This window comes from Armigeres subalbatus, chromosome 2, assembly GCF_024139115.2.
Source record: "Armigeres subalbatus isolate Guangzhou_Male chromosome 2, GZ_Asu_2, whole genome shotgun sequence".
Classification (NCBI taxonomy): Eukaryota; Metazoa; Arthropoda; class Insecta; order Diptera; family Culicidae; genus Armigeres; species Armigeres subalbatus.
In genome coordinates this window covers 407,860,723-407,881,793 of record NC_085140.1, presented here as the reverse complement: position 1 = coordinate 407,881,793, position 21,071 = coordinate 407,860,723, and positions in this window count along the sequence as shown.

Genomic DNA, 21,071 nt, shown 5'->3' with positions numbered 1-21,071 from the left:
TCGGAGTTGTGGAGCGCCGAATGCTAGAAAACAGAAAACGCAGTACGAGTAGTTTCGATATTCTTGCGGTGGTATGTTCCGCGTGCATTGTGATGTGGTAGGTATGTATGTAAGGTCGTCGTTGTCGGCGGTAGCCTTTGGGTCATGGTGCTACTGACAAAAGAACCGAAAAGAACAAGGGCCCGTTGCAAATTTATTCAAATTTTTGTTTCGAGCTCACAAATTTATTGCTGCTGTTTGGTGAGGCGTGGTGACGTTGGGAACGAGGAGGGGATAATTTTCCAAAGAATAAAGTATTCAGTTGTACTTTTTTTTCCGCTAGGTCATTTACATGTTTCGGTGTGAATCATAAGCAGAATGAATTTCAATATTAACGATCGATTTTATTTAAAATGTTGTAGAAGCAGTTTGAATGATTCTTAAAACAGTAGATGGAAAATAAATTTATTTTGTTGCATATGAATGGTGAGAATCAGAAATATATGAAAAATACAACATGTTCGATCACATGTTTTTAAAATTATCAACAATCGAATATTCGAAGAAAAAAGCGAATACAAAAGTTATCTTTCAGGGCTTCTCCCAAGCTTATTGTTAATGTTGACACCCAACTAAGTGTTCTGGACGCTGGCGGCTCCAGAGCTCTGGTAATGGTTGGTCACCAGCATTTTTGGCGTAATTGGTTCATTTATAATTTGGCGTCAGTAGTAAGAACTATAAGTGGAGGCGTTAGTCAGTCAAGTAATAATGCAATTTAAAAGAAAGTCAGGCAGTTTCAAATATTACGGAAATTTCTTCGGAAATTCCTTTACTAATTCTTTTAGGAATTTCTTCAAAAATTCTTTATTAAATTCCTTTGAAAATTCCTTTGAAATTCCTTTGATTTTTTTAAAAATCACACCTTTGAATTTTTTTGAGGAATTTCTTCTTGGAATATGTTCGGGAATACCTTCTAGATATTTTGGAAATCCTTCAGAAATTCTCCTCCCCGCGAGTTCGAGGAAATTCTATAGAAATCTTCCAGGAAATACTTCGGAAATTCTTTTTGTAAACCATATGAAATTCCTGGAATTTTCGAAAGAGTTTCTATAAGAAATTTTAAAGGAATTTCCACATGAAATTTACGAAGACCTCCTAAAGTTTCTATTTTAGAAGTGATTTTTGAAAAATATCCTAAAGGAGTATTCGAAGGTCTCAAGGAATTTCTAATTAAATTTCCAGAGGAATGCCCGAAGGAATTAAAAAAACGAAAGAATTCCTGGATAAAGTTCTCAAGAAATTTCGTATGAACTCTAAGAATTTTTTCCTAGAGTTTCCAAAGGGATTTCACTTGGAATACTGAAGAATTTCTTAAAGAAATTCCGGAAATAATGGCTGAAGGAAGTTCCTATAAAAGTTCAAACTACATATTCCGGAAATTTTGTTGGAAGATTTTTTCCGAGAATTTAGAAAGTATAAAATATTAAATACTAAAGGAATTTTAGGGAGAGTTTCCATAGGGAATTTTAAAGGAATTTCCAGATAAAATTTACGAAGAACTCCTGAAGTAATTTTCGAATCATTCCGATAGAATTCCTGGACGAAGCTCCAAAGAAATTTCGTAAGAACTCCAAGAATTTATTTTTAGAGTTTGCGAAGGGGTTTTGCTAGGAATACTGGTAGAATTTCTTAAAAAAAATCCAAAATAATAGTTGAAGGAATATATTGAAAAAGTTTGAAGGAATTCCTAAACCAATTTCCGCAGAAATTCCTAGAGCAATTTCCAATAAAAAATATTAAAGAAGTTTCCTGAAGTCTTCTCAGGGAAGTTCGGAAGGTTTCCTCCAACAATTTCCGTAGGTATTTCCAAAGAATTCGTAGGAATTCCGACCGAATTTCCGAAGCAATTTCTGAAGAATATCTAAAAGAATTCCCGAAGAAATATTTATAAGAATTCGTTTGAAAATTCCAGCGGAATTAGGAGAGCCAAGGGTGTAAAATTTCCATTGGAATACCTGAAAGAATTTCTGTAAGTATTGCTAAAGGAATTCCTGAAGGAAATTTTGGAGAGAATTCTTAGACAATTTTTTCAAGGAATTTTCGAAAGAATTCCTTAAAGATTTTTTGAAGGTATTTCTAGATTCATTTGTGGAGGATTTTTGAAGAAATTCCTTGAGGAGAGAGAAGAAATTTACGATGGAATTCCTGAAGGAATTTTGAAGGTGTACCTAAAACAATTACTGAGAACTAATCGAATAAGTTCCTGGTGGAAGATTTTCCAAACGAACTTTTGAATAAATATTACGTCCTGAAATGTCACCTGAATTATTAATGAAGAAATTTCCTAAGCCACTGCTGAACTAAATTCCCAAGGAATTCTCGAGAATATCCAAAGAAGTATGATGCAGGATCAACTGCAATCCTGATATTTTTAGGTTGTTTTTTTAGGAAGCCTTAATTCCGGATTCAAAACTGGGTTTTGTTTTACTACTGTCTGGATTATTGAAGGAATTCCGGATAAATTTCTGGAAGAATTCCCGAAAGAATTCTTTTAGATATTCCTAAAGAAATTCTCTTAGACATCTAAAACCCAAATTTATCCCCAGTGGTGATTATGCAGCCACCACCTGGCACGACGCCATGTTAATGCAGCCAACATCTCAAAGTAAAATTTATGGTAGTGTTTGTGTTGTTTACCAACATCTGGTTTGATTCCCATTGGGATCCAGAAATGTCAGTGGGGATCAGTCGCGCAATGTTGGCTGCAAAACAAGCCCATTATTGTGCGAGATATAGATGACACCCACCTGTGATTATGCCTTTCTCGATTCAATGTGTTGAATTCGAATTAGTACACTGAGAAAAATTTTAAAGTAGAAACTACCATTTTAGGGGTTATATTCAGCCCCCTGAAACGGCTGTCATCTGCATACAACATGATTGAAGCCGAAAACTTGGTGCTAAACTTGGTGCTAGCTGTCAAGCAGTGGCTTTAAGCACGGAACACAGTGACGCATGCGACAATATCGCTCGAGAAGAAATTTAATTCGAATAAAAAAATAAAGAAACAGTTTTTTTTAGAAAGCGCTAAAATATGTTTCATTAATGTATTGCAATTATCTTTCATTCGTTAATTTCAGATACACATGTTTCGTTATAGCGCAAAAGTTATCAGCACTGTATTTGTCACAATAACAAATACCAAATTATTAATAATAACAAATTTGTCAAGTCTGCCTGATACTCATGTCGATATCTTTAACGGTTTGATAGATGTCTGAAGGAATTTGACAAATATTAGGCATTGTGATAAAGAGTGGGCCTTTAATTTCTAATGCATCGTTCTGTTAAAAAAAAACAATTTTTTGCAAGTAGAAAAAATAAGACTGCAAACCAATTAATTGATTGATCAGCAGTGATTTATTTTTCCTCCAAATTTAAGAACACTATTCTCGTTGGAATCTGAAGCAAAATAAAAAAAAAACGCTGGTAATCTCCAGCAGTTTTCTGTTCATGTTTAAATTTTATTTAAATAAATAAAATAATAATTATATATAAATAATTATTATTTATTTTGCTGCTCAGAAATGCGGCGTAATTGCAAAGTGCATTGATCCGTAGTTAAAATAACGCGTTCAATCGCCTAAACATACAAAATTTGAATCTCGTGATTCAATCTGCAGAAAATAGAACAAAGCTGTGCAACAGTTTTGAGCTTTTGAATCTAAACTTAAATTAATCTGAGGCAGCTGCTGGGAGAATGCATGTTTCAGATTCATAATAAAATTAAATGCAGCAGTACAATTTGAATCACTACTAATCTGATTTTATTCTTGGGTTACTTAGGATTCTTAAGATTAACTCATAATCGATAAAAAATTCAAATGTTATACATTTGCGACATGAGCAGTATGGTTAGGTTTCTCGTCAGCTAAAAGAACTTTTTTCCGGTGCATGAAAACATATTTTAGTTACCAGATAAACATTGTCGCTGTCGTCGCTGTCCGGAACATCTTTTGCTGGCGAGGATAGGGGATCTAAATGTCAAAATGGAAAAATACATACGATTTGACAGGTAGGTACCCAACATGTTTCGGACAGCAGAACAAAGGGAACCGAAGCGACAATCTTTATCTGATAACTAAAATATCTTTTGGTGCATGATCATTGGCAGCTCGATAGTTATTATTTTTAGTCTCTTGATTTTAACGCTAAGTCAATTATGCTTCAAAAAACTATTATTCTGTCAACACACAAATGGTCCAGTTTAAAGAAAATTTTTATCCAAAATGCGACATCCACTTCCAGTTGGATCAGATCAAATGTAAAGAAAAAAGGTTCCAATAGTGTTTCATAAAACACCTGTCGATGACACGTACAATGACTAGATTAATTTATCTTAGTTTCGACGCCCACATTATAGTGAGCTCAAGTTTGTAACCAAAGAGTTAATGCGTCAAGATCAAATAGTAGATGAATTAAGTTCGTCAACTGAAAAGTAGTTGCTGTCTCATATCTCATAGAGGCAGTTCAATAATTATCGTATAATATAGATTTACGTTTTAATGGTTTTGGGAGGTGCATCAGCCTTTTTAAGACTTTCAAGTTTAGGGTAAATGTTGCATTTTGGATCCCTAGAGGAAGTGCTATATCCGCTTATATCTTTCAAATGAGTCGGGTGATACAGACTAGAATCACAAAATTTCATAGATGAAAGTCTTATTTATGAAAAGGAAGTTTGAAATGAACATCGGATGTTTATAATTCGCTTAGATTTTTAGCTATCTGAAATGAAAATATTCTTCGTTTTGGAAAGTGCAACATATTTTGGACTCCCAAATGTACACATTTTCACATTTTCTGGTCAAAAATGAATTTTCAATTTGCACAGGTCAATTGAGCTAAAGCAAAGTCTTATCTTTCGATTGACATGCATCAATGTGAAGATTGCATCGATTTCAATTTGCAATTTCAACATGAAGTGATTGTGTTCGTTCTGAGATATTCAATGATGTATGCTTTGAAGCGTAACGTATTGTAACGCTTGCCTTCTTGAAAAAATTGATTTCATCAACATTTCATCCAAATATCGTTATTTTCGCACATGAAACTAGTTAAACACATTCGCAGCAATTTTATTTACATAAAGACCATGCGGGTTGCAGCAGCGGCATTGAATTTAGTTCAGATATCAATAAAATGTCAACAGGAGGGTCCAAAATATGTAGGGGTCCAAATCAAGTTGGTTACCCTAATTTTTCGGTAAATTTCCGGTCCAGGCATCCCTAAATTGTCAAAATCGAATGATAATTGTGGTCATCTACAGCATCTTACGAGCGCTAACGGCCGCTTATTTTGGAATGTCTAGAAGTAGTTTGATTTAAAACGGAAAATAGTACGGGGTTTGACTTTTCTCATACTGTGTATCAAGTGTGATATCACAAAATAAAATTTGAAATCGAAAAATTGCGAAAAAACTGCTAACCGTTTTAAATCAAATTGCTCCTAAAATTTTTGAGAAGAATTTTAAAACACTTCCCGTATGTTTCCTCGTGCATTTTTTTCAAATATTATCCTTAGACTTAGTCTTCTTCATGCAACCTTTATTCGCCAATAATGATAAATTCATGAGGATGATGATGATCGCTGCGATTACAAACGACACAAGACAAAAGTCAAATAGATTGCACCTTACCAGAACATGTAAATTGTGGCGGCTATTGAAATTAATTTATTGTTTTTTTTTTCGGTGATAATTTCGGCTGATTTTGATGATAATTATATTGTGGCAGCTATTACCGCACGTAAAATGCTGGATAAATGAAGAAAACAAAACAATATAACTTAAGTTATTGAAATTTAAATTTTCACGATCGAAAATCATTTTGCGATACATAATTAAATACCCGCGCGAAATATACGGTACAATATGAACGGAGCTTTAAATTTCAAGAACAGCACTAGCGCCACACCAACAAACGGTGGCTTCAAGAACTAGTGCTTGTTTCACGGGGTTGGTTATATTGAGAACAGTACCGACGTTTTTCAACCGAAGTGCCAATCGTCTTAAAATAACTAAAATATGCTCTATTTTACGATAAAAATAGTTTATTCAACCGCTTACATGGTTATTCTTACTGAAAATATAGTAAAAATGTGTGGTAAAATCAACTATTTTGTTTGAGTCTTTGCTAAATAACAATTTTTGTGGTAAAATTGAAAATAATATTAGTCATCGGTTGAAAAACGTCGGTACTGTTCTGAATTTTACCACAAAATTGTAATGTCTACTACAAAGTTTTTTCAGTGTATGGTAAATGCAACGTAAATTGCCTACATTTCGGCGGTTCAAAGCTTTGATGCGACTTTATCAAGCTGCTCGAGAATTAGTCAACTATGAGAGTAATGATTTGCGTCACGACTAAATTGATTAACGATTCAAAGTGTGCATGTAAACAGTATATTTGTTATAAGAAAAATAGAAATATTATTCAAACCGGATGATTTATTAGCAAACAAAAACAATAGTGTCCAACTAGGAAAGTTTCTCCGTCGAATGAAACTAGTTGCACTCGAATTGGTCAAGTCCTTCTATATGAAACGTGTTCAACAAAAAAAAAAGTCCCGGGGCTACACACATACAAACACACACACCGACGGACATTTGCTCTGTTTTTCGAGCTGAGTCGATTGGTATATAACACTATGGGTCTCCGAGCCTCCTATCAAAATTTGGCTTTGAGTGAAATTATAGCCTTCTGGTACAACTTTGTTGTACGAGAAAACAAAAACATGAAAATTCCAATTGGCATTTGTTTAGAAAATTCATTGGAATTTTTTAATGGATTTTTTCATGATTTTTTAGGAAATTTCTTTAACAACTCCTTCAGAAATTCGTTTAGAAATTCTTGTCCAAAATCTATTCAGGTTTTTCGCCGGAAGTTGCTCCCAAACGAAATAAAATATGAAATCCTAAATGAATCTTCGGAGTAGATTCTAAAGGAAATTTCAATGGATTTCCTGATGCAATTTTATTTATTTTACATCATCTTCAACTTATAAATTGTACAGACTGATTGTTTGAATAAATCCTATTTTTAAAAACTAATTTGCTAACATTAAAGTCGAAAAAACAACACACTTCGTTGAATAGTCTGCAGCATAAGTCTAATGGATTATTTTGACCGTAATGTGTGCGGTGGCCACGGATCCATAACAGTTGACGATTCCTGAGTTGACGAGACGATGCATGAAATCGAACATTCTCCAATATTTAACAGCAGTCGATGTTGCACGTATGACGTCGAAAATAAACATCCTTTGATCCTCGACGGTCTGCCAATGGTTGTAGGTCAATCAAAGCACAACGATTTCGGTATGGAGGCAGACTTGATGGATCGTTCCATGGTAAGCGGCGCGTAGTTGATGAAGCGTTTTTGTATTCTCCCGATGCGTTCAATGTTTTGAATTGGAATGATTCATTTCATTTATTTAGTTTACATCTAAACAGATAACACTGAATCAACAATTTGACGCCACAATACACGGTTCGAGGCCGCATCTCTCCATCCTCGGATACGCTCCACGCTCGCCAAGTCGTTTTGCACCTGGTCTGCCCATCTCGCTCGCTGCGCTCCACGCCGTCTCGCACCTGCCGGATCGGAAGCGAACACCACAACTTTGCAGGGTTGCTGTCCGGCATTCTTTCAACATGTCCTGCCCATCGTACCCTTCCGGCTTTAGCTACCTTCTGGATACTGGGTTCGCCGTAGAGTTGGGCGAGCTCATGGTTCATTCTTCGCCGCCACACACCGTCTTCTTGCACACCGCCAAAGATGGTCCTAAGCACCCGTCTCTCGAATACTCATAGTGCTTGCAAGTCCTCCTCGAGCATTGTCCATGTTTCATGTCCGTAGAGGACAACCGGTCTTATAAGCGTCTTGTACATGACACATTTGGTGCGGTGGCGAAACTTTTTTGGGCGAAGTTTCTTCTGGAGCCCGTAGTAGGATCGACTTCCACAGATGATGCGCCTTCGTATTTCACGACTAACGTTGTTGTCAGCCGTTAGAAAGGATCCGAGGTAGACGAATTCCTCGACCACCTCGAAGGTATCTCCGTCTATCGTAACACTGCTTCCCAGGCGGGCCCTGTCGCGCTCGGTTCCGCCCACAAGCATGTACTTTGTCTTTGACGCATTTACCACCAGTCCAACTTTTGTTGCTTCACGTTTCAGGCGGGTATACAGTTCTGCCACCTTTGCAAATGTTCGGCCGACAATGTCCATGTCATCCGCGAAGCAAATAAATTGACTGGATCTGTTGAAAATCGTACCCCGGCTGTTACACCCGGCTCTCCGCATGACACCTTCTCGCGCAATGTTGAACAACAGGCACGAAAGTCCATCACCTTGTCTTAGTCCCCGGCGCGATTTGAACGAACTGGAGTGTTCGCCCGAAATCTTCACACAGTTTTGCACACCATCCACCGTTGCTTTGATCAGTCTGGTAAGCTTCCCAGGGAAGCTGTTCTCGTCCATAATTTTCCATAGCTCTACGCGGTCTATACTGTCGTATGCCGCCTTGAAATCAACGAACAAACGAACAGATGGAGCGTCAGATGGATGGATGGACTATCAGTTTGTGCAGGCAAGTGTCCAACTTTTCCAGGCCCATCTTGATGAGCTCAGCTCCGATACCATCCTTACCAGCTGCTTTATTGGTCATTAGCTGTTGGATGGCATCCTTACCTTCCCTCAAGCTGGGGGCTGGTTGGCTTCCATTGTCCGCTGGACTGACGTAGTCATCTCCTCCACTGCCTTGACTTTCCCTGCCTGTACTCTCAGCGCCATTCATATGTTCCTCGTAGTGCTGCTTCCACCTTTCGATCACCACACGTTCGTCCGTCAAGATGCCCCCTCTTTATCCCTGCACATTTCGGCTCGCGGCACAAAGCGTTTGCTGTATGCGTTGAGCTCATGATAGAACTTGCGTGTTTTTTGAGGACGGCACAACTATTCCAACTATAGGCTTTCCGCTTCTTCCAGGCGGCGTTTCTTCTCCTGAAAAAGGCGGGTCTGCTGTCTCCGCTTCCGTCTATAACGTTCCACGTTCTGCCGGGTACCTTGCTGCAGCGCGACCGCCCGCGCTGCGTCCTTCTCCTCCAGAATCTGTCTGCACTCTTCGTTGAACCAATCGTTCCGTCGACTTCGACCCATATACCCGACGTTGTTCTCCGCTGCGTCGTTAATGGCTGCTTTGACTGTATTCCAGCAGTCCTCAAGAGGGGCCCCATCGAGCTCACCCTCTTCCGGCAACGCTGCCTCGAGATGCTGCGCGTATGCAGTGGCGACATCAGGTTGCTTCAGTCGCTCTAGGTCGTACCGCGGCGGTCGTCGGTACCGAACATTGTTGATGACGGATAGTTTTGGGCGCAGTTTAAGTAGATAGTGGTCAGAGTCGATGTTAGCGCCACGATATGTCCTGACGTCGATTTAGGTTATTCGCCGGAAATTGTTCCTAAATGAAACAGGAAATCCTTGTACCCCGTTTGGCATAAAGTCGATTGGCATAATGTCGTTTTGTATAAAGTTGTTTCGTTGTTTGACATGAAGGCTGTTTGACATAATGGTCGTTTGGCATAAGGTCATTTTGGCATAATTGTTATTTCAGCTGTATGATTAATGAGTAAGATTTGTCGAGCCATTAAGTTACGTTGTTTCCACCATATGGGCAATTCATGATAATTTGAAACAAGATTGTACGGCGTGGCAAATTAAGAATAAAGATGCTTGCTGTATTAAACGGGAACATTTCAAATGTTGACACACCTACTAGCAGGATAAATCAGCAGACATTGGTGGCTAGTATTGTTTTTCGTGTAAGAGTATGCTACAATACTTTCCATTTTCTCACTTTTTATTAGGATAGGAATTCGTATTCTCTCATGCATTATGAAAGGATTGCTTTTAAAGAAATTAAATTTTCGCGTTCTTCCTAAATAATCAGACATCACTTCTCTTTGTCAAGCTGAGTCTATTGGTATATAGCATTATGGAACTCCAGGTCTTCTACCCGGTCATATGTTTTCTTCCTAGACAGGACTGATGCATGCTTTTAAATAAAGAATCAGAGAGAAGAAAAATGCATGATTTTGAAAAGGATTCATTTTGAAAAATGGATTATTTTTTGCTTGCCTTGTAACAAGTGTATTCTTCCAAAAAAGGGATTATATCTCCCCATGCCTGTACACCCACCTGAAACGTGAAGCAACAAAAGTTAGGCTGGTGGTGAATGCGTCAAAGACAAAGTACAAGTACATGGGCGGAACCGAGCGCGACAGGGCCCGCCTGGGAAGCAGTGTTACGATAGACGGGGATACCTTCGAGGTGGTCGAGGAATTTGTCTACCTCGGATCCTTGCTAACGGCTGATAACAATGTTAGTCGTTCAGAACAAATTCTAATTTAAATGAAAGATTGCTTAGTTTCACTGGGTACCACTGGGCGAAATACGAAGGCGCATCATCTGTGGAAGTCGGGCCTACTACGGGTTCCAGAAGAAACTGATTCGCCACCGCACCAAATGTGTGATGTACAAGACGCTAAAAAGACCGGTTGTCCTCTACGGACATGAAACATGGACAATGCTCGAGGAGGACTTGCAAGCACTCGGAGTATTCGAGAGACGAGTGCTTAGGACCATCTTTGGCGGTGTGCAAAAAGACGGTGTGTGGCGGCGAAGAATGAACCACGAGCTCGCCCAGCGAACCCAGTATTCAGAAGGTAGCTAAATCCGGAAGGGTACGATGGGCAGGACATGTTGCAAGAACCTTGTAAAGATGGTGTTCGCTTCTGATCCGGAAGGTACGAGACGGCGTCGAGCCCGGCGAGCGAGATGGGCAGACCAGGTGCAAAACGACTTGGCGAGCGTGTGGCGTATTCGAGGATGGAGAGATACGGCCTCGAACCGTGTATTGTGGCGCCAAATTGTTGATTCAGTGTTATCTGTTTAGATGTAGACCAAATAAATGAAATGAATCTCCCATGCATTGAACAGAGCAAATATATGAATTGAAATAAGGGTTTGATTGAAATCTGGGTTCTGCTGGGCAAATGCATCCTTCGAAGGAAGGTATCATAACTTCCCTTTCCTTAAACCGAACAAATGCTCAAATTGGAAGAAGGAACCTGTTCGCTCACGAACTTGAATAAGCAGTGACTTCTTGAGGGTGAAGACTGCTTGATTGATGGCCAGATCCTTCGGTTGAAGGATCAGTGGAGCACGAACGGTAGCTCGACTGGAACGGGAGCAATTAACTCATTGGCCTTGAAAAGGCTGTTTGGCTTTGGCTGGTGGAGTAAAAGACGTTGCTTCCTCAGCTGATCTTCATTTCTCTGGTTGTGTCTGATATAATGGTTGAAAACTGAATGAATGAACTCTCAGAGAGACATGATTTTTATAGGTGAAAGGAAGGTGAAGCAAATGCCTGAATTTTAAGGACCCATATCCTCTCTTGCCTTCTGCAGGACAAATGCATCCCTTGAAAGAAGGGATCATATATTCCTTTGGCTTAAACCGAGCAACTGTCTGAATTAATCAAAGGAACCATGTCATCTTTTACCTTCTGCCGGGCAAATGCATCCTATAAATAAGGGAATCTCATCTTCCCTTGCCTCTACCAAAGCTACCCTAGCAGCACACATATTCCACATAGGTTACTGCAACACATATGTGACCGGAATCAGTCACAATCAAGTTGCTGCAACCATTTTTGTCTGATTTGTGCTGCTCGGGTAATGCTTGAATTGAAAGAAGAAACTATATTATCGTCTGCCTTTTGCTGGATGTTCTACCATCCTTTGAAAGAAGGGATCTTATCTTCCCTCGGCTCAAACCGAAAAATTTCCTGAATTAGGAGAAGGAACCATATAGTCTTTTATCATCTGCCGGGCAAATGCATCCTTTAAAAGAAGGAAGCATATTTTCTCTCGCCGTCTGTCGAGTCGATGCATCCTTTGAAAGAAGGGATCATATTCTACCTTGCCTATAACCGAGTAATTGTTTGAATTGAAAGCAGGAACCGGCCGGAGTCCTTTGACTTCTTACGGGCAAATGTATTCGTAAAATGAATGGATTGTATCTTCTCTTGCCTTAAATCGAGTAAAAGTCTGAATTAAATAAGAGAACCATATCGTAATTTGGCTTCTGACGGTCAAATGCATCCTTGGAAAGAAGGAATTATATCTTCCCTTTCCTAGAAGTGTTTTCTTTTGTCATAGGCCGGGAAAATGTATCCTTTGAAGAAGGAAGCGTGTACTTTATGAGCGTGCATGAGCATGAGCATGATTGACCGCCCACGATTGCTACTCCGTTATTGCCAGGTCAGCTGTAATTACACAGAGAACCAACAGATGAAGTTTGGGACTAACATCATCTTCAATGTGTAAGAACTGGTGACCCAAAAATAAGCAATACCAGCGCCGGCCGTGTCCGAATGCAGGTCAATAAGGTACCAGTCAAAACGATTAATGCAAGAGATGGCGTTTTTTCAATGGTAGTAAAACCGAAATTTCATCACTATAAAACTACTAATCAGTGCAAACTAAGTGCAGGAGATAATCTTTTCACCCCATACTTCATTCCTTATCACTACTTTCTTCTAAAACACTTCCATTTTCCATAAATTTGCGAAATACCTGTTTTTTTCATACACTTTATCGATTTCCAACTACCATTCTTCCATGAGCTCATGGTGAAAATTGTGAAAATCTCAGAACAAAGAGTAGCGGGTTTAACAAAACAGATAGAAACGCCGGTATCGCCACTCAGTGACGAGTACCGTAAACATGGTGCACGGAAGGTTGTTGTCTACACTTTTTACGGCTGCTGCACCCTGGAAGTAAACTACATCGAAGTAAACAGTCGGTCCCTTATTAGGGAATAGGTAGGAAATTGTTGACGTGATACTCGCTTTGATAGAAGCCGACGAGTCATCTGCACTTCCACGAGAAATCACTGGGATGTTGGATATATGGGGTAGGGAGTGTGGCAGGGTTCGTTTTGGTAAACGGTATGCTGTGTATAGCGTGTAGTTTGATCGATGAAAACAAATAAAAAACAATAAAAAAAATATGAAAGGCCGCACAAAGCAGAACAAAATTTCGGCGATCGGCTGATCGTTCTGTTTACCGCACAAAGCAGAACAAAACTTTGATGACCGGCCGATCGTTCTGCTTACTGAAAAGAACATGTCTGGACGCGATTTGAACTTTCACTTTCTAATTTATTCACTCACACGCACGACGCTGAACAAAATTTCGATTACGGCCGATCGTTCTGCTTACCGCACAATGCAGAACAAACTTTCGATGACCGGCCGATCGTTTTGCTTACTGAAAAAAACACGTCTGGACGTCCAATACAAAACATCAACAAATCTGCACTGAACTGATTATTTCACTATCCAATTTACTCGCCCACTTAGCAGAATCAGATATTTTGATAACCGCGCGACCGTACTGCGTCTAACACAAAACACGAACAAACTTGCACTCCTTATTGGTAAAATGAATATTAATAGGGTATCTGTACCGGTTTTGGCCATGTTCCTAATTTGGCCAGTTTCTCCCATAACTCTAAAAGTAAATCAAGTTTTGAGGGTTTTATTAGCTCTAACAGTAGATATATCCCTTATCTTTCTTCGCTGTTGAAACTGATCGATATTTTTCGAAAAACATGCATTTTTCACGGCTGTCCAAATTAGGAACTAAGGTGACCAAAACCGGCACACTTCCCTACATACAATATACAATACATTCCCTACATACATACAATGTATATAGTACACCTAAAATGAAATAGATATATGCTTGGAAAATACAAATAATAAACACATCGAGTAACAGAGGATGTCGAGATAGAAATGTTCACTTTTTAAATTTGCAGTATGCGTATCAGCATTGTGTATCAAAGTAAAATCAGTGATGATTCAGTTTCATTGTAATTTTTCGAACACTATTCTAGATTGATTGTTTTCCCCAACAGCGCTCTATTCATTTTTGAGAAATTTCCAATAAAATAAAATAATTACGTTGCTTCGAAAAAAGGCGCCTGTTCCAGAATTATCTTCAAAATTAAGGCGTTTTTTCTATTGAATTAAGTAGTAAAATATGTCATGAAAACAAATATAATGACCAAATGTGCATTGTTCTGGAGATGATCAAATAAATAAGTTACGCAAAAACGATTGTCTAACTCTCGCCTTTTTTAGCACGCTTTTGGTGTTGAGAAATTTGTGTACTTTATGTCTTCGAAAAAAAAAACAATTTATGTAGATTTTTCATCTTTAGTAAAGACTGATTACATATGAAATCAAAAATAAAATTAATGTTGAAACCATATCAAGAGAATACGAGACACTTTCCAAATGATCAGTTGCGCATAATGCTTATAGAATATCGTTTCTATTTTTTCTCAGAATTGTTAGTTTAAAAGCAAAAACTTCCATATAAATTATTGAAAAGTACAACGAATGTAAATACCACTTTGAGGTGCTCACTTAAAAAAATGCTAACATGAGAAAACAAAATTGAATAAAAAATTAAATAATGTAAAAAAGGGATACTAAGTGATACGCATTGCCCGACTTGGACTCCTGCATTATTTGCGGAATAAGATTCAGTTGATGCAGCATTTCGTTTCTAGTCAGTAAACTCGGGAAAGGGGATTGAGCTTTTGCTTGATTCGTTCCTGTTGCGAAGGGAGCTGGAGCTGTACCGCTGGGATTTTTTGAGCACCACATATTACCATTTTGAAAAGCTTCAAATGCGGCTTGCAGGTGAACCACTTCATGAGTTTCAAACTGCTTATATTTTACACGGTAATTGGAACCTAACTTTCACACACATCATAAGAAATTTGGATTTTTTACGGAAGGATAGAAATCGCGAAAAATAATGCAACAAAAAAAATTTGCTTCCTATTTCAATCATGGCACACTACTCCATCCGAAGAAGGAAGCGTGTACTTTATGGACAACAAAGTGGGCTTTTAAAGAGATGATTATATCTCTTGCAGAAAGAACTAATAAAATAGTTTTTGCTCTTGAGCACTTACAATTTTGCTATTTGAGTTCTCGTCTTTTGTAGTTTGTCTTAGAAAACGACGATCTTCCTAATAACCCAGAGGTAAAAAGCTGTTAAGTAGAAAAGGCAGATAATAAATATTTCATGAAGTCTACCAGTGTTCCTTCGAGCAGTGATTTGATACAATCTTTAATTCAAAACAAAAAACAATTCAAAGCAGCTCTCTCAAAATGTTCAAGCGATAATAAGGTTGGTATAAATATTAAAAAACAATTATGTCTCCCCCTTGGATTTTTTGCCCAAAAATAATATTTTGAGGGGGAAACAAAAAAATCCAATGATTTTGAGGATTTTCAAAACATTCTTTAACAAATTCGACGAGTTTTGTTGATTTTTTTTTTCATTTTAATAATTATTTTTTGACCTTGACCTTTCGAAAATCAGTAGGACATAATGTTAATTAAATTTTTGTTTCGGGCTAATAAACCATTAAACATATTATGCATAAGCTCCGAAATCGGGGATTACACAACTATTATGCCAAATGACCATTATGCCAAACGGCTGTTATGCCAAACCGCCGTAATGCCAAACGACCGCTATGTCAAACGGCCATTATGCCAATCGGCCGTTATGCCAAACGACCTTGATGCTAAACGGCCTTATGCCAAACGGCTTCATGCCAAATGACATACCATCTTTGGTAGACATTTCTAAAGAATTCCCAGCACAATTTACAAATGAAATCAAAAAAGGACACATAAACAATTAGAGGATTTTGTGAGGAGTTGCTCGAAAAAATTATGTTAGAAATTCGTTTGGAAATACCTTTAAGACCTAGGAATAACTACAGAAATTACAGAATTTGTTTCTTTTTCTCAGAATAGTTTTGGCATACACAATTAAATAGTGCCCCAGCTTAATTCCGCCAGTGGCGCTGGATGCATTGACAAAATTGTTAATCAATGTACAGTAATATAGTAAAGCTCTCTCGATGTCTACATGAGTCCTGAACATAATTTTTTGGAACCGTAAAAGTGTCACTGAGGTCGATTCGGTTCAAAACTATTCATGTGCCGTCATTATTCTGTTGATGCGAAAATAGTCGGAAACGTTACGGAGACAACCATCCCTTTTGCGCTGCATAAAGAAATGAAAAGGTTTTACGTCCTGCAAATGAATTGTGTGTAGATTGTTTATTGAATAAGGTCATAAATAAAAATTTAAATGACTCAATTGAAATGCACATTTTTTCTTCATTCACTGCCGTTGCATGCTAGCAGAAGTGAGATATTTATTGGTGACACCCTGGATCGCTTTGCAGTAATGTGGGCACAGTCAGGACCGGACTTTGTTGGCGCAGTGTGCCTTTGATGTAGACGTTCGTACGCAAAACCGTTGAACGATGCAATTGGCCGGTGTCATTGGTTGAGTTAACATAAACGGCTGCTTCCATACGATAATTTGCTCTCTGAACAGGTGAAACTGTGGAAGTGACTAATGATCGATGTTATTTACGGAAAATGTGACTAATTATTGAAATGCAAATTGTAAAAAATGAACACCGAACAGACTAAACATAAAACCAATTATTGTACGTAAACTACAACAAGTGACCCATACTAGAGACGATTTTTATGGCCAGTCTTCCAGTTTAAAATTAGCATCATGTTCATCGTTAAATTAACGACTTGTCTGTAGACGCTTCCCTTCCTTGCCATATGATATTACATTTACGCTGGACCAATTATTCATCTTAGTATACTCATGCGTATCTTTCCACTTTATCTTATTTTCATAGTTTATTTACAATAATTTATTTATTTAAATAAACTTAGGCCGATAAAAATATTAAAAAACAATTATGTCTCCAACCCTCGGATTTTTTTTTGCCCGGAAAAAATATTTTGAGGGCAACAAAATAAAATTTGGATAATTTTAAGGATTTTCAAAACATTCTTTAACAAATCCGAGGAGTTTTTTGATTTTCTTTTTTATTTTATTATTTATTTTTCATTATCCTTGACATTTCGGAGACCAGTAGGACATAATTTTAATTTAATATTTGTAACGGCTTTATTAAACTTTTTTGATTTTACTGTAAATCCACGCCCAGTTATTATATAAAATTATCAAACTAAGTACACTTTACTCTACAGTACTTTTGGATTAGATAGCGTTCTTTCGTGTTCAAGATAAGCTCGTACCATAGCCATCCACGTTTGCTGATTTGCCATGAACTTGCATGACAGCGGACATTGGACCAGATTCGTTCCGACTGAAACGACAAAATTCGTCAAACATGAATAAACCGTTCAATTCAGATGGGATTAAATTCAATCAACCTTTCAGAATGCGAAACCGATGTTCGATTTCCCATGCTTGCAGCTCCGGATCCCCGGTATTGATACTTTCCTGCTTTCTGGGTGTGACTGTTAAAACCGTTGCGATGGGCTAATGGGCGAGGTGGAAGAAGTGACAATCATCATCATCCCCTTTGAAGATACGCCTACGAGTGTGGGCGTACATACACACATACATACACGCATCATTGCATGGAATCATGTTCTCAGCTCAAAATCACTGTTATTGGCTTAAAAGTCATTCGATTGGAAGTGGGCTCGTGTATGTTTGATTGCTTCTCTGAACAATTGGGAGCAGATTTATTTTTCTTTCTTCTAAATCGATATTACACCATGTTTATAGTGGAATTATCAGCAATAAAAGAAGGATTACGTGATACTTACAACGGTAGGCAGAGTTTTACGTAATCCTTACTAACTCTAAGCTTTGTGAATTTCTCTTTCAACTTTGTTGTTTGCTAGTTTCTGTGAAATGTTGGTATGACCCGTCGTTTCTAGGAATATGCTTTAAGTATGCTTTTCGAAGTGATGTGGTTTGACAGTGGGCTCTATCAACCCGTAAACGCCCAGTGATGTATTTATAAATCAGTTGCAATTTCCGATTATTACTGGGAAATTTTAACACAAAAGTGATACATGTCTTCGACAACATTTTACTATGAACTAATCCCATTCACGTGGTGATCAATTAGATTCAGAATTGACTCTCATGGTGACGTTGGTGTCTATTATATTCCGAGCTTTTCTAGGTAAAATCTTCATGTGATAGCTTTTCATCATCATAAAAATAATGCTATTTCTCATCATGGTCTGTATTCAGAAATTTTTTTCAGAGGGATTTGACCTACCAAAAATTAAAATTATAAAAATTGGCATTTATCCGCTCGGTGCCGCTTGTGTTGATTCTGTTTTCATGTACTCCATATATCGGGAGAATACTGAATGTCGTGGCAATCCGGCAATCCGACCATAGTATTTATGAATTTCATCACAAGTTGGTGCTACTGACCCTTTATATTTCTTGTACGTTGAGAATCGGTTACATTGAGAAGATCCTTAGATATATTGTGTTTTTGGACTAGCTCATGGTTTTACTCTGTGTAGCCAACCGTGCGGCCACGGGGTCGTTAAGACTTTCTGGACACGCTACCGGATCTACATTTTCGGACACACATTCTGCACAAGAACACTGCTTGAGACGGGCCGATTTAGGTGTTCAGCCCAGATTTTCTTGCTCCTTTGATAACGTCCCGAATTCTAGGATCAACGTTGACGTCGTTTTCGAGACTCAGTCTTGATCGGATCTCGTTTTTACAAATCGCCTCCCAATTATTCTCTCCCCTTAGAATAGTTTTGTAAGTGTGTCACCTAGCTCGTCTCGTGAAGTCGCAGCCTTCTCGCGTCGTTCGTTATCATGCCATCATAATATCAATATATTAAAGGGGATTAAAGAAAATTAATTTATTAATCATTTATCTTTTCCTGATCTTATACTGGACAATAAGCTTTTAAGAGGCGAGCCAGCCTAGGGCTGAAAGCCTCTAAAATAAAGACAATAATAATAATAATGGACAATAAGCTTTGTGGTCATTGACAAGGAAAGTAGGCTCTGGAATTAAAGTAACATAATTTAAAAACAAATCCCTCCTAGCAAAGGCAAAATTTCAAGTGCCATTTGTTCTAGTGTTAAACATAATTGTATCGAAAGTGACTGTGCAAATCGCAATCAATTAAGTACAATCAGCAAAATAAAAATTAAAGGAATCGGTTCTCAAGGTGCGTTTTGAACTATGCCACAGTGGTAGTCTGTGTTATCGGTCTGCTTCAATTTAATAATTAGTTAGGAAATAACTGTAACGGACCATGATTCTATGATTTGAAATCCGTACACGGTGGACGGACTTCGATTCAGTAGGTGTCGATTTTGTTCGTAACTTTATCATATTTTTCGTTGTTTTCAATACAGTGGAGCACATGGAAATAGAGGCCCTCATGCTCCTGTATCAATGACGAACGTTCTGTTTGGACTCGATTCGTATTTCCTAGAGTCTTTTCACATACTGGAGTGCTTTGGTACATCTTTTGATGCACCAAATGTCGTTTCCCGAGTAGCGCACTTGGCATATACTAGTCACTGCGACTCATATGCTATCAGGGTTTGCCAAAATAGTAGTTAGGAAGGAAGGGACATTTGGCTGAACGAGTCGACATTTTTGGTATGTTACCTGTTTAGTAGGCTGACCATACGTATCGTATTTAACAGGACAGTCCTGTTTTATAGACCTTTTGTGCTGTCCCGTCGTAATCTAAAAATCCTCAATTTGTCCCGTTTTTTAATTGATTCTTCTTAAATATCATTCAAAAAAATTCATTATTTCAGGCAGGAATCTAAAATCAAATACATAAAAATTGTTTTTTTTTTGGTTTCTTTTAGAGAGATTTGCAGCACCTCTCAACAAGGGGAAGGAACCCATCAACAAAGTGTGGGATGTTATATTATTTAGTGTTACTTTTAAAAGAATGCTATCTATGCCGTTTTGCATTTTCCATTGATCGACTTTTCTTATAGTTTTTAATGCTTAATAACAACATTTCTCCGGAACACTTTTTCATACAGTTTCATTTCAATGATTTTTTTTATTCTGCTTATTCCAGAGGCATTAAAATTTAGCCAATTTCATCAGTGGATTGAAAGAAATTAGTAACTTGGTAAGCAAGTATTTCCTGAAATTCAGGTCACGCCTAAACGTAAATTAAATGAAACGCAGGGACAGACATTCCAATTTTCAAATAAAGTTCATTTCCGATTATTCTTTTTGAATCTTCTGAAGTAGGAAATCCATTTTTTAAAATCTGCTTTACCGTGGGGCATCGAAATCCGTACACTTAAGCAGCTTAGTATGTGAAAAAGGGACTAGAAAATAGAAATACTAAAAAACATGATAAAATAATAAAAAAAACTACTCCTGAATCGAAATCCGTCCACCGTGGACGGGTTTCGAATCAAAGAATCAAAATCCGTACAGATATTTTTCAACAAAATAATTAATTTGAAACAGACTGATTGACTAAACTACTAAATAGTTCAATACGCACCTTGAGAAGGGATCCCTTCGATTTGTATTCCGCTTATCTTATGTAATGATTCGCAATTAGCAGTTAAACACAGTTACTTTTGGTCCAATTACACTCTACCCGCAAAAAATATGGCGGCAGAAAATCCGCGTTTGGTGGGTGGAAATATGTTTTTGATTTTTGTTGTTTTAGTTTCAAAGCCTACTTTCCATTTCAATGCCCTAAAAGCTTACTGTCAAGTATCTGAACAGGTGAAGATAAATAATTTCTAAATTAATTAATTTAACCCCCTTTATTTAATTGATATCTCATGAGGTGGACGGATTTCGGTGCTGTAGAAATTCGATCCCACACGGTACTACATATTTTTCAATCATTTGATTCTTTTCGAAACATTAAGTCATTCTGAATAATTCTGAAATGCATGAAAAAAATATTTTAAAATCAACTGAACAAAATCAAGTTTAATTTAGATTCAAACCGAGGAAAAAATTCTGTCTGAATAAAGGAAAGACTTAAGATCCTCACATACTTTAAGGCTACACATTAGAAGCTTGTCTGAAATTTTCG